The sequence below is a fragment of the Orcinus orca genome, chromosome 3 (assembly GCF_937001465.1).
Source record: "Orcinus orca chromosome 3, mOrcOrc1.1, whole genome shotgun sequence".
In the NCBI taxonomy this organism is placed as follows: Eukaryota; Metazoa; Chordata; class Mammalia; order Artiodactyla; family Delphinidae; genus Orcinus; species Orcinus orca.
Genome location: NC_064561.1, coordinates 55,864,947 through 55,879,082, shown reverse-complemented (window position 1 = coordinate 55,879,082; position 14,136 = coordinate 55,864,947). Strand labels below are relative to the sequence as shown.

The 14,136-nt window shown below is 40.5% G+C and overlaps 1 protein-coding gene and 1 pseudogene across 5 annotated transcripts in view; both read left to right on the top strand.

Annotated features, from left to right (window-relative positions):
• GRIA1 (glutamate ionotropic receptor AMPA type subunit 1) overlaps positions 1–14,136 on the top strand; it is a 306,659-nt gene that overhangs the window by 116,996 nt on the left and 175,527 nt on the right. The gene's annotated exons all lie outside the window — the stretch shown is intronic.
• On the top strand, positions 11,775–14,051 carry LOC105748588 (adenosine deaminase-like protein; annotated as a pseudogene).

Here is a 14,136-nt window from a genome sequence, read left to right as displayed (position 1 = left end):
TATATAGGATTCTATTGAATTAATATGTCATCCATCTATAATTCATCCATCTATAATTCTACTGTTGATGGACAATTGAGCTGCTTACACTTTTGAAAAATGAGTCTATAAATATTCTTGTATATGTCTCTGGCTGCACATGTGCACGTATTTTCATTAGATGTAAATCTAGGAGTGGTAGGAGAATGTTCAGTTTTAATAGATCCCGCCACATAGCTTCCAAAGTGGCGGGACCAATTTATACTCCCACCATCAGTATGTGACGATTCTCGTTGCTCCAAATTCTCTCAAACACTTGGGATTGTCAGTCATTTTAATTTTAGCCATTCTGGTGAGGGTGTAGTGACAACTCATTGTGATTTTAATTTGTATCCCTCCTGATTATTCATGAGGTTAGCTTCATTTCTATGTTTATTGAATGTTGATATGCTTTTTACAGGGATAACAACAATTCATGCCTTTTTCCCATTTTGTTACTGGGGTGTCTGTGCTTTTCTTGATGATTTATAGATGTCTAGATATGAGCCCTTGGTCAAATGTGTATGTTGAAAATATCATCTTCCTTTCTGTAGCTTGTATTTGCACTCTCTTAATGGTATCTCTTGATGTAATGGTATCTCTTGACGTACAGAACAGAAATTGTTCATCTTTATGTAGTTCAGTTTATCAGTTTTTTCCTTTATGGATATTTATTTAAGAAGACTTCTCCCACCCTGAGGTCATCAAGATATTTTCTTAGATTATCTTTGGGTGGCTTTATGTTTTCCATTTAGATTATTCCACCTGGAATTGATTTTATTGTATGGTCTGATACAGGGGTCTAGAATCAATTTTTCCATACAGATATCCAACTGATGGCATAATTTATTGAAAAACTCATCCTTTCTCCACTGAACTTCAATGGCATCTTTGTCATAAATCAAGTGACCAAGTCTATGTGGTTCTGTTTTTGGTCTTCCTTTACTATTCCATTGGTCTATTTGTGTATCTTAGGTCTTAAATTTAACCTAAGTCTTGATATTTGGGACAGTAAGTCTTTCCACCTTATTCTTCTTCAAATTTGTTTTGAGCCTGTTGTTAGACATTTACATTTTCATATAAATTTTAGAATCAACATATCAAATTATGAATAAAAATAAGGTACAGGAATTGAGGTGGACTTTAACTTACAAGTCAGTTTGGGAGAACTGATATCTTTAAAAATTGTCTCTCAATCCAATAATATAATATATTGCTCTACTTACTTAGGTCTTCTTATATTTCCCTCAGTGATGTTTTGTAGTTTTTCAGTATAGAGATCTTGCATATTATTTGTTATATCTGTTTTCTAGGTATTTAATGTTTTTTGATGTTATTATAAACAGTATCTTTTAAAATATTATGTTATATTTGTTTGTTGCTGGTATATAACAATAGAAATGATTACTCTTATATTGATTTCATGTCCAGTGACCCTGTCACATCCACTTAGTAATTCTAATATTTTTCTATAGCGGTTTTGGGCTTTTCTAAAAATGTAATCTTGTCACCTATGAATAATGACAACATTATTTTTTTCCTGCCAACTTGGTCATGATATTAACTCCTATATCCTGTTTACTAATATTTTAAGAATTTTTTTCATCCTGATTCTGAAATAAAGTGCCTGTAATTTTCTTTTCTTTTCTTTTTTTTTTTTTTTTTGGCGGTACGTGGGTCTCTCACTGTTGTGGCCTCTCCCCTTGCGGAGCACAGGCTCCAGACACGCAGGCCCAGCGGCCATGGCTCACAGGCCCAGCCGCTCCGTGGCATGCGGGATCTTCCTGGACTGGGGCATGAACACGTGTCCCCTGCATCAGCAGGCGGACTCTCAACCACTGCGCCACCAGGGGAGCCCCTAATTTTCTTTCCTTATAAGGTTCTTGTTCAGTTTGATATCAGAGTTGTGCTGACCTCAGAAGAAGAATAAGGGAGTGCTCCCTCTTTCTATTCTTTGGAAGAGTCATGTAAGATGGTTGTTATTTATTTCTTAACTGTTTTATAGAACCCAGAAGAGAGATAATACGGGTCTGGAGTTTTCTTTGTGCAAAGCGTTAAATCTTCTTGTAGCAGCTTTAATAATTTATATTATGTAGGAATTTTCCCATTTCATCTACATTTTCAAATATCTTGTCATAGATTTGTTCATAATATTGTCTAAATATCTTTTTCATGTCTGTAGGATTTGTAATGATGTTACTTTCTATATTCCTGACATTGGTTGTTTTTGTGCTTGTTTGCTCTTGCATTTTCTCTAAGATTCTTTAGGGGCTTGTTTTGACTTTGTTCATCTTTTCTATTGTACGCTTCGTATTTCATTAACTCCTACACTGTATTTTCTTCTTCTCGCTTATGTTCTTGAAATGGATGCTTAGCTCACTGATTTTTTTTTCTTACAGCTTTTCTTCTTTTCTAATGTATGTGTTTTAAAAGCCATACATTAGAGGAAGGTATGTTTCCCTCTAAAAGTATGTTTAACTATCGATACGTCATTAATTTCTTGACTTCTTTCAGATTTACTAAATATTTTATTTTTACTCATCTTATTAATTTGGAAAGTTGACAACCCTTAACTATTCCTTTCACGGTTACACTAGAGATCACAACATTCATTCTTGACTTAGCAAATCTTATTGTATATTGCCACTTATACCATCTTCCTAGATAGTGCAAAGATCTTAGAACATTGTAGCTTTATTTTTTTCCAGCCAACATACATACCATGATTGTTGTATAATTTCTGAATTTTTAAACCTGACAAAATATGTGGGAAATACAGTGGGTACAGTGGAAAACCCTAACATACATATAAATGGAATGTCATATGGGGAAAGTAAGAGAATTCAGAAATAATATCTGAAGAGTCAATTGCCAAGAGCTTTCTAAACCTGATAAAAGGCATTAAGATACAAATTCAAGAAGTCCAATGTACCCAAAGCATGTTAAATAAAAGAAATCACACCTAGACACAACATAGTAACATTGCTGAAAACCAAAGACAAACTCTTAAAAGCATTCAGAGTGAGGAAAGGGTGAGAAACAGATTACTGAGAAATGATCAACAATAAGACTGACAGCTGACCCTTCACAAGAAACAAGTGAATTCTATCTTTAAAGAGCTAAAAGAAAATAACTGCAAGTGCAGATTCTGTATCCAACAAAAACTCATTTTCAAGAGAGACTGTGAGATAAAGACATCTTCATACAAATTTTAAAACGTATTTGTCAACAAGAGACCCATGCTAATGGAAATACTAAAGGATATTATCCAGGGACTTCCCTGGTGGCACAGTGGTTAAGAATCCTCCTGCCAATGCAGGGGACACGGGTTCAAGCCCTGGTCTGGGAAGATCCCACATGCCACAGAACAACTAAGCCCGTGCGCCACAACTACTGAGCCCGCGTGCCACAACTACTGAAGCCCCCGCACCTAGAGCCTGTGCTCTGCAACGAGAAGCCCCTGCTCGCCACAACTAGAGAAAGCCGAGTCCAGCAACGAAGACCCCATGCAGCCAAAAATAAATAAAATTAAATCTTTTAAAAAAAAAAAAAGGATATTATTCAGGAGAAGGAAAATTATTCTAGATGGAAACTCCGAGATGCAGAATGGAATAAAAAGGAAAAAAATAAATATATGGGTAAATATAAATAAATATGGACTGAATAAAACAGCAATAATAATAATTTTCCATCCTTTTCTCTTCCTATGCTTTAATCCTATTATTTTCCTTTTGATCTATCTTGAAGTTTATTAATTCTCTTTTAAGAAAAGAGATTCTTGGGCTTCCCTGGTGGCGCAGTGGGTGAGAATCTGCCTGCTAATGCAGGGGACACGGGTTCGAGCCCTGGTCTGGGAAGATCCCACATGCTGCGGAGCAACTAGGCCCGTGAGCCGCAACTACTGAGCCTGCGCGTCTGGAGCCTCTGCTCCGCAACTAGAGAGGCCGCGATAGTGAGAGGCCCGCGCACCGCGATGAAGAGTGGCCCCCGCAACTAGAGAAAGCCCGCACACAGAAACGAAGACCCAACACAGCAAAAATAAATAAGTAAAATTAAAAAAATTTAAAAAAAAGAAAAGAGATTCTTTTCTTGATGTAAAATTCTTGATGTCAGTTTTGTACTTTTAACATTTGGAATTTTCTCTTGATTATTTTGCATGATTTTCAGTAGTCTGCTGAAATTATCAATCTTGTATTTTACCCCCGGAAGGTAGTAAACATAGTTGATAATAAAACATATGTCTGATTGCTCTAATATCTTGAGCCCCTGTGAGTATCTCCCTATTTTCTCTTCTTTCCTGTTCATTTTTATCTATGTTGTTTTATCTTCTGGTGTAACTGGTTGTTTTTTACTGTGTGCTGGACATTGTATTGCAGAATTTTTTGTAGAAATAATTTGAGACATAGGGTTATGTTATCTTTTTCCCTAATGAATATATGTTTGCCTTACTGATAGCAATCCACTTTCATTTTAATACAATTTCAGAGATTGGGATGATTTGAATCTGAACTGCAGTCCCTACAAGCACCTATTTCCAGGTTCATTCTCCCTCCTGTTGGGCAGTTCTCCTGGGTTTCAACTCAAAGTGATCATTGTTTAACAGCCTCATTCCACTGCCACCACTTTTTGGTCCTGAACTCCAATCCCCACCTTCTTATTCCTGACTCCTCTGGAGTTTAGCTGCTTGCAGCGGAACTGGTGAATGTCTCCAGGGCAGAAGTAGCTCCAAACACATGGCTTACTCACTGACTTTCCTCCAGCCCCAGATCCTGGCTCTACAGTTCTTCACTCTCTTGCTAGCTCTCTACATCTTCAAGCAGATTTTAAGTACTTTGTCCAGTTTTTCTGTTTGTCCTCATTGGTCCAAATTATATAGTTTCTCATTAACACAAGTGAAAGTCCTGTGCCTTCTCTTAAAAAATTCACAGACCTGTCCACAACAGGCTGACCCTAGGCAGTGGTTTCCCCCTTTAGATGAGGCATGCATTTTCCCAGTCACCACAGTGTCCAGCTGGTCACTTCTCATTTACATCAGTCCAGTCCTGTTGGCATTTGGGATTGAGACTCTTGCCTTAAATTCTTTCTAAAACAAAACAAAAGATAAACATTCCAATAGGCACTATTTGACCTTCCTGGGTTTATTTCTTCTAAATTTGGCTTTATATACTTGGTAAATAAAGGTTAGGTTTTTTATCATTTTGTTGGGAAAGAGCCTAAAGGTTTTACAGGGTTGCTGTCATTCTCCTCTCCATGTGCCTGTAAGATCTGGAATGTTTAATGGTCCCAGGCTTGCCCTGTGAGGATAGACTGCCAGACTGCCCTGTGCAGCAGAACATCTGCACTAAAAGCTGGTTTCTAGCCTCAGTCATGATGTGAGACCAGGACAGTGTTAAATGGAAGACTGAAGGCAGGATGACTTAGAAACAGATGGTGTATAGCTCCCACAGGGTGTGGAGTGCACTTCCAGAGTCAGTATAAGGAGTGTTAATGCTATTAGGGTGCCAAGTAGAGTGAAAACAAAACCACACAAAAAATGAGATAGAAGATTCAACTCTTTCTGTTCAGTAATCAGGAAATATATCTGCTCAAGGACTAGTGGCTTCAGAATAGACTTTGTCAAAGGGTCACTAAAATGGAATAATAGCTTACAAAGATTTCCAGATACCCTGGGAAATACAGAAGGGTGTGATCTTTTTAAAAAATGAACTCCTGGGCTTCCCTGGTGGCGCAGGAGTTGAGAGTCCGCCTGCCGATGCAGGGGACACGGGTTCGTGCCCCGGTCTGGGAGGATCCCACAGGCCGTGGAGCGTCTGGGCCCGTGGGCCATGGCCGCTGGGCCTGCGCGTCCGGAGCCTGTGCTCCACAGCAGGAGAGGCCACAACAGTGGGAGGCCCACGTACCGGGGTGGGGCGGGGGGGGATGAACTCTTGTCTTTTGCTCAGTCTAATTTGATGAAAATTTTCTGAGTACAGCTACTCTATGCAAAATAATCTCTACTTTCAGGAAGAAGGTACTTTCCCTAATTTTGGTTGAGAGTGTAGTTTCCAGAACCAGGCTGCCTGGATTCCAATGCCAGCTCTCCTGTATACTAACAATGTGACTTCAGTCATGTTATTTAATTTCTCTGTGTTGTACTTTTCCCATATATAAAATAGAAAGAATAGTTATACTTATCTCATAGGGTGAAGATTAAAAAAATAATGCATGTAAAGTACCTAGAACAGTGACTGGTCTCAAAAACTGCTATTTATAATTAAATTTGTTTTATTATTTTAATTACTTAACAATATTTAACATGCTTATCTTTTCTCTCTCAGAGCCCTGGGTTTCTTACCTCTGTACTATACTCTTGCATTGAATGTTCTAAACAGGCTGTCTTCACAAGACTATTTCTTTCCTAGCTGGATATGGGGATTACACTGGGGATTTCCAAATCTTGCTGCTCCTTTCAGAAAGCTCTTTGAAAACACAACTTCCTAGGATCCACCCATAGAGAGTCTGATTTAGTAGATCTGGCAAGGCCTGGGAAGCTGAATTTTTTTAAAGCTCACTGGTGATTATGATATGCAACCATTCTGGAACCCCTGGACTCTGGCGTACCAATTATTAAATATCTGGAGCCAACTGTTAAATATTCACGAATTTTGCAAACTGGTTGTTAAACTGTCAGCAGCTGTTGGCTGTGGTGGGAATATTTACATCGTGAAAATTGGGAGATGCTACTTTTTCTTTTTCTCTGGAGAGCTGGGTGACTATAATACTGCAGGTACAATCTTCTCAGCTCCTGGGATCTGGAGTGTCTCTGTCTGACCCTCTTTTGTTTGGGACCCAAAATCTTCACTGTTCTCTGAGGTTTTCTTGATTGAGGTTTGGCTCTCCCATGGAATAGGCATTCCTGTGGCTGAAAGGGCTGTCAGCTAGATCCCTCTGCATCCATATGCAAACCCTCATTTCTTCAGTGTGAGACAGAAGCAGAAAAGCGCCCAGTAGTTGCTCTAGCTTACAGATGTGTGATGGCTGGCTCTCACAAAGATTTGAAATAAAATTTGAGGCAGCTTTTACAAAATCATGGCATGGCACATTAAAATCCAGATTCTCTGTAAAGTTTTTCTTAAAAAAAGAATAAAAAAGATCTGGACCTGCTCCTCATTTGGTGAATTCTGGCTAAAGCTAAGTGACCGCTGGCAGGGGGAAAAGTGCTCTCTCACCTGTCCATTTGTTCATTTATGCTTCCTGCCTGGCCCCTGAGCTTGGAACTCACCTTTGCTGGAAAAGGTGACAGTCCAGGACTTCGGAGATGTGAGCTTGTAGTCCTGATGCTGCTTTTAACTCACTATGTGGCTTTGGCTGACTCACTTTCCCTATAGGAGCCCTAGTTTCTCATTTGCAACCTGAGAGAATGCTCACCTTGTCTGCCTCCCAATGACGTTGGGTGGTCTGAAATGGGAGAGTATAAGCCCTTGACTGCCAGCAGCAGAAAAGCAAAGGATTATTGCTAAATGTTGATTCCTGTTATCTACCATCCCCTTAGTGGGGATGAGTGATCCCAGAACAAGGTCTGATAGGAGTAAGTCTTTGAATGCATTGGAACACCGAGAATGGATGCGGAGAGAGGGCTCCATGGTGAGAAAAACAGAAATACCAGTGAACTTGCTGAATCTGCAGTCTCACTCAGGGAGATCTGGGAACACGAGAATTTAAAGATCCTATTATTAACCACCCCCACTTTACGGATAAGAAAATACGGGCTCAGAGGGAGTATGGGCTTGGCATCAGATCTGCGTATCAATCCCAGCAACATTCCTTAACCTCTCTGAGCCTCTGTTTCCTTGTGTGTAAATGGGAATGTAAGAATCTGTCTTAATAAAGTATTGTGAAGATTCAGTGAGATAATGTGTGCTCAGTACCTAAAACATACTGTAAATGCCCATTAAGTGGCAGCTGCCATGATTAACTCAAATCAGGCATATGCTAATTGAAGCACTGGCAAACCAGGAAGTAGTTAAGAGAATATGACACATTGCTAGTGGATATTTCCTTATCAGAGAAGAACTTTTCATCAACCAGAAGGGGCTCCTTTTACTTCCCATTGCACTGGGGTAACTTAAATCAGTATTTTTCCTAGCATTTGCTACAAGAGTCGAAAGATACCCAACCACACATGACCAAAGCAACAGCAAGTACTGAGAGCCAGAGGTGGTATTAGCTTTATAAAGCATTTGCAGAGTCGAACTGGTGCGCGTTTCCCCTTCAAAAATCCTTAAATGTCGACCCTACTCAGCTGGAAATGAAAAATCTGGGCCCAGAGAACACTTTTCGATTTTCACTGCTTTGCGTGCCTCTTTTCACCGCCACATCTAAACATCAAGGCAAGAAGTGTTCAAGCGCCTTTGGGCTCCTGAAGTCTGGAACAAATTAGAATTCTTGGAGTCAGTCCTTCTTTTGGACTAAACTCCTTTTTCTTTTCCATTTTCCAATAAAACTTTCGGTTCCAGAGAGTCCTTTCTCAACCACTCCTTTTCTAACGCAGTTCTGTTTGACTTCCACTGTGCAGCTCCTGAAAGGAGCCACTGAACCATGACGCAGCCAGCATTTCAATTCCTGAGCACCAGCTTTCCAGCAGGAGCTGTTCCAGAAGCATCATTATATCCAGCAATCATGCATTTACCCAGAATGATTGACACAGCATTTTCCCCCCTTTCCAACTTTTCCAGCCCATTAGTCTTTATTTGTCTTCCATGGAAAGACTCCCCCGGTTTGCTTTCCTGCCAAATCAGTGAACGTACAAATACGTGCATAAGTCAAACACACCTACACACCCGTAGATGTAATATGTACTGAGTCTGTATCTGTATTGAATATTCAACAGTTCATTTCCAGACTTCATGTCTCCACTCAAGTTTTAGTCATTTGCTTCTTTCCTCCTTTCTTATCTCCCCTTCTTCCTCCTTCACGCCCTCCTTACTTCTTTATTTTCTTTCTACTTTTCCCAGAAACTGCCTCTATTTTTGGTAGTCACTATAGAATCTCCTATTCTTCAGTGTCAAAGAGGCTTAAGAAGCTTTTTAATACAGTGCTCTCACTTTAGTTTTGAGAAATCTGTGCGCTAGAAAGGAAGCCGTGTGCCATCAATGGCTTTCCCTTGCCTTCAGGAAAACTTCCAAGCTCCACAGGCATCACCCAGCACTGCATGGCTTGGACCCTGCCCTCTGTGTCAGCCACATCCCCACCTCAGTCTCCACACTGTAACCACACATACCCTTCAGTCCCTGCCTCGGGGCCTTTACACATGCTTTTCTTTCTTCCTACACAGGCTTTCACACATAGGCACACACCTCTTCTTCACCACTTGACCTTCTATTTATTCTTTAAGTCTCAACTCACATGGTACTCGTTAGACCACCTTCCTGGCACTCATCAAATTTGTAATTATGTATTTAGTTGTTTAATGTCTCTTCGCCTATCAGAGAGCAAGATCTCTAGGGACACACACCATGTCCCTTCCACCCCACCCCACCCCCACTATTTCTTCACTGCCATATACAGTGCCTGGCATTTGATAGTTACAACAGACATTAACAAGAAAGTAATAATAGTGTCTAACATTTATGGAGAACTTGCAAGTTTCAGAGACACTGTTCTAAGATTTTTACATGTATTACCTCATTTAATACTTACAACTATCCTAGGAGGAGGGTATGAGTGGTCAAGTCACCCACCCACTATTACATGGCCAGAAAGTAGCAGAGCGAGTTTCTAACCCAGGCATTCTGACCCCAAAGCCTGAACGCTCAACCAGGCCATGCTGTGTCTCTATGAAGTGCTCCTTTAATATTCACTGAAGGAGTAAATGAAAAAGTTATCCAAATTGATAGCGGCAAAACTGAGGTTAAAACTTAAATTGCTTGATTGATAATCCACTCCTCTTTCTAATGGAAACAGAGAGCCTCTCGGGTACCAGCAGAATGCAGTAAAAACAAAGAGAAGCAAATTGACAAATTGGTCTGTTGCTGATAAGGGCTATGAGAGGGACCCTGTGATGTAGATTGTGGAGTGAAGTGGAAATCATCGTTTTAGACTCAGGCAGGACCTAGTGGCAGGTGGAAAAATACTGAACCATTGAAGAGGACTTAAGATAAGGAATCAGGTTCTCCAGAAACATCAAGTGGATTTACAGTTATTATCACTAACAATTTAGGTAATTCTCATGCTTTGGATGATACTTTCCAAACCTGATTCTAAAGTATAAGCAACCATCAATTGTATAAAAGTGCTGGTCAGAATTCTAGGATGAAAGCTCCAGGAGGGTGCCTTGTTTGCGGCTGTATCCACAGCATGTGAAACAGTGCCTGGCACGTAGTAAGTACTCAATAAATATTTGTTTAACAAATTAATGGAAAATGCACATCAACAAATCCATCAGCAGGTACTAAGTACCTGTCATCAAGTCTATGCAGCTCAAGGCGCAATGAAGAACACAAACAAAAATAAGTCAGATTCCTTTTCATGGAGAGGTCCTAGTCTAGTGGACCTGGTAACAACTACCACTATCAATGAAAGCCACCATCTTGGGGATTTGCTTTGTCTAGGTGCTGTGCTATGTCCCTTTATATATTATTAGGTCATTTTCATACTTGTAACATACTTAAAGTGATGGCACTACTACTAGTCTCCATTTGCAGATGTAGCAACTGAGGTTTAGAGATGCTATGTCCTTGACCACAGCCGCAAAGTCAGGAACTGGTGGAGCCAGGATAGAAACTCAGGTCTGTTTGACTCTGGTATCAACTATGCCAAATGTATTCATCCGATTATTTCAAGATCATCTATGGGTGAGAGGCATGTTGGTACTACAAGAGTTTGCAGTATTAGAGGGTGGGGGCAGGGACGGAGGGAGCACTGCAAGTAACACCACTCAGCCTCTCCAGGTCTACATATGCTGCTGACCTGGGTCCGAAATACATTTCCATTCTTCACCTGCCACAATCCTATTTGTTGTGTAAATCCCAGATTCGGTGACACTTCTTCCTGGAAGGCTTCTCAAACACTACACAGTTGGGTTAGTTAGCCCCTTCTCCATGACCCCTCATCATAATACTTCTCACCCCACATTCTTATCATTTGTGTTTCCCACCTACTAGTCTTCAAGTTCTTCCAGGATAATATTTTATCCTTCCAGGTCCAGTACAGTGCCTGACGTACAGTGTGTCATTTCATAAATATTTATGGAATAAATTAATTTTAGGTAGAAAGTGCCGTATATGGATCCAACTAATATACAGCAGAATTCAAAGGAAGTAGTACATTTGGGGGCATTAACTGAAGCTCCAAGACGAAGAACTGCTGAAAAGTTGGGTAAGATGCTTACTCAGTGCTACACTGCGCATGTGTGGATGTAACGGCCTCAGGGGATGAGCAGTGTACCACGTGATCCCGGAAATGTCAACATGGCGGAGGGGTCCTACATGTACCTGCTCGCAGACAGGGAACTCTTGCTGAGGGTGCGACTGTCACTGGTGCTCAGTACTGCCCCTGCCCTATGCTCAGGGCTGCAAGGGCCAAGACCAGGAGAGACTCAAGGCGGAAGTCTACCATGGTGGTGAAGCTGAGCCCAGAGCTGCATAAACACTTAGTCTTATCAAAATGAGCACAAGCAATCCGAAGGATTCAAGACCACAAAACCTACTGACTGAAATACACTGTATTGTGTATACCAAGAATGGAAGTGTTTGAAGAGAGACCCATTCTGCTAAATTATGATGGAATCAGAAGAAGAACAACGGCACTAGAAGACAACCTTTTACTTGGAATGACCTAAAATGTAACTTCATGTCCACTTGAATGGATCCATTAGTTCCAAAGCCGTGAAGAAATTAAGAGCCAAGAAGCCAGGTCTTAAAACCCATGATGAGATGACTATGATTAACAAGAGAAAGAAAAGAACTTTTGAAGAATGCTTCCAGATGTTTCAAATTATTCATCAGTTTACTACTAGCCCTGAAGATATTTTCATGGCTACAAAAGATGTTATTAAAGAATTCACAGATGATGGTGTCACGTGCCTGAAACTAAGGAGCATACCCAGAAGAGAAAATGCTATAAGGAATGACTAAAAAGACTTATGTGGAATCTGTACTTGAGAGTATAAAACAGTCTGAAAAAGAAAATGCAGACACTGACGTTAGGTATTTGATAGCAATCAACAGAAGAGGTGGCCCTTCAGTAGCTAAGGAGACTGTTAAACTTGCTGAAGAGTTCTTCCTTTCTACTGAGGATGCAGTTCTTGGACTAGACCTTGGTGGAGACCCTACCATAGGACAAGACTTCTTAGAACCTCTTTTAGAAGCTGAGAAAGCAAATCTGAAGTTGCCATTACATCTTATAGAGATTCCAGAGCAAAAAAAATTAAATAAATAAAATTAAATAAAATAAAGAAACCTAAGTACCCCTGGATCTGCATCCTGATAGAATCGGGCATGAGACATTTCTCAGATCCCCTGAGGGAGGATCCCTGGAGCTGGTGGACTTTGTGAGACACCATCAGATACCACTGGGTAAGGCTTCAGGTCCTGCAGACAACCCTCTGTTCCTTCTTCCCCCACCCCCAAGGTTAAAATCCATATGGAGAAAAGTACTGTTCTAAAAATATATATATCATTTAGAAAAAAATGTTCTAAAGTTGGATTGGGGGGCAACGTGGTCATTAAGACTCCTGTCTGGACGTTTGGACTATGTGAACCCAGGAAAGTTATTCTCTCTGAGCCCCAATTTTCTCAGCTATACCACTGAGATGACAAAAATTAGACTGTTGGGAAATCAAAATGAAGTAGTACATTAGGAACTCAGCTGAGTGCTCTGTTCTTTGTAAGTATTCAAATGTTTGTCAGAGCCACTGCTGCTGCTACTGCTGCTACTTGTCTTCCAGTATTATTATTAGGCAAAGTTGGGAGAGTAAGGCATTCTATGCAGAAGTGCACTTCTGAGGAGAAGTACAGAGATATGGAGAAACATCCTGCCCTAGGGTATAAAGACAATTCATGGCATTGGCAAAAAAGGCTATAGATATTTCATGCTAAGAGAGAGTTTCCTCTGAACCAAGGTATAGAATGCTCAGAAAATGAGAGAGCTGGTGAAACCATGCTCCATTCCTGTTTTTAAGAGCTAAATGTCAAAATGAAGAGTCCAGTGTACGTGCCTGAATCCAATGCGTGTGTCTTTTCCACTAAACATATAGGCGAAGCTCTGTACGGTGGCTGCCATTTTGTTCCCAGGAAATGATTCCCTGGGAATGTGGGCTGCTGTCTCTTATTCTTTCTGGAGAAGAGTGGTGTGTCATTAGACATCTTTTTGTCTAGAAGTATGATACCCGTTTGGGCTCTATGTCTAGCCATCTAGTCTTTTCCTAAGGTTGCCCAAGTAGAAATGTGAAAAGATGTGATTTGGTCCTTGTGACTGGGATTAGGGAGAGCAGGTGTGCTGGTATAGGTGATCCCTTAATTGGTCTCTTGCCATTGATCTTCATTGAAATACCCACTTTCAGTCCGTAAGACCTTATAGAAGTAGCCAACTAAAGTATACTCCAGAGTAGTTCATTCATCTCATCTCATACTACAGTAGGTCTCCATGGCCCATTAAAACTGCTTATCCTTCTCTTTACATCTATTATTTGAGTTTACCCTCCCTCCTGTCTTCTTCCCCTTAAGTCCTTGTGATGCTCCTACCACCCTAAATGGCTGGCAGCACTACCTACCTACTGCTCTCTTCCCCCCACCCCAAAAACCCTCACATGCACCCCATGTTTTTGGCCACTGTGATTTTTTTTTCAAACTGATCCTTCAACTTAAATGCCCACATCCTATTATGATTATCAAAAGAGTCTGGGCTTATGTGCAGGTTGGATGTAGTAATAACTGGGGGATAACATAGGATTATTTGATTTCTTGTGTACTGGTTTTTTTCCCAGAGACGACCTGTTTGGTTTGAAATTTGCCTTAATTGTGTCACTTCGGCAAGAGCAGAAGGGGATGGACTAGAAATCTCTGCGAGGCTAGGATGCAGGGTTTGCTAGATGGAATCAAGAGTACAAACTTTCTAGTTAAGCATATTATAACCTGTGGG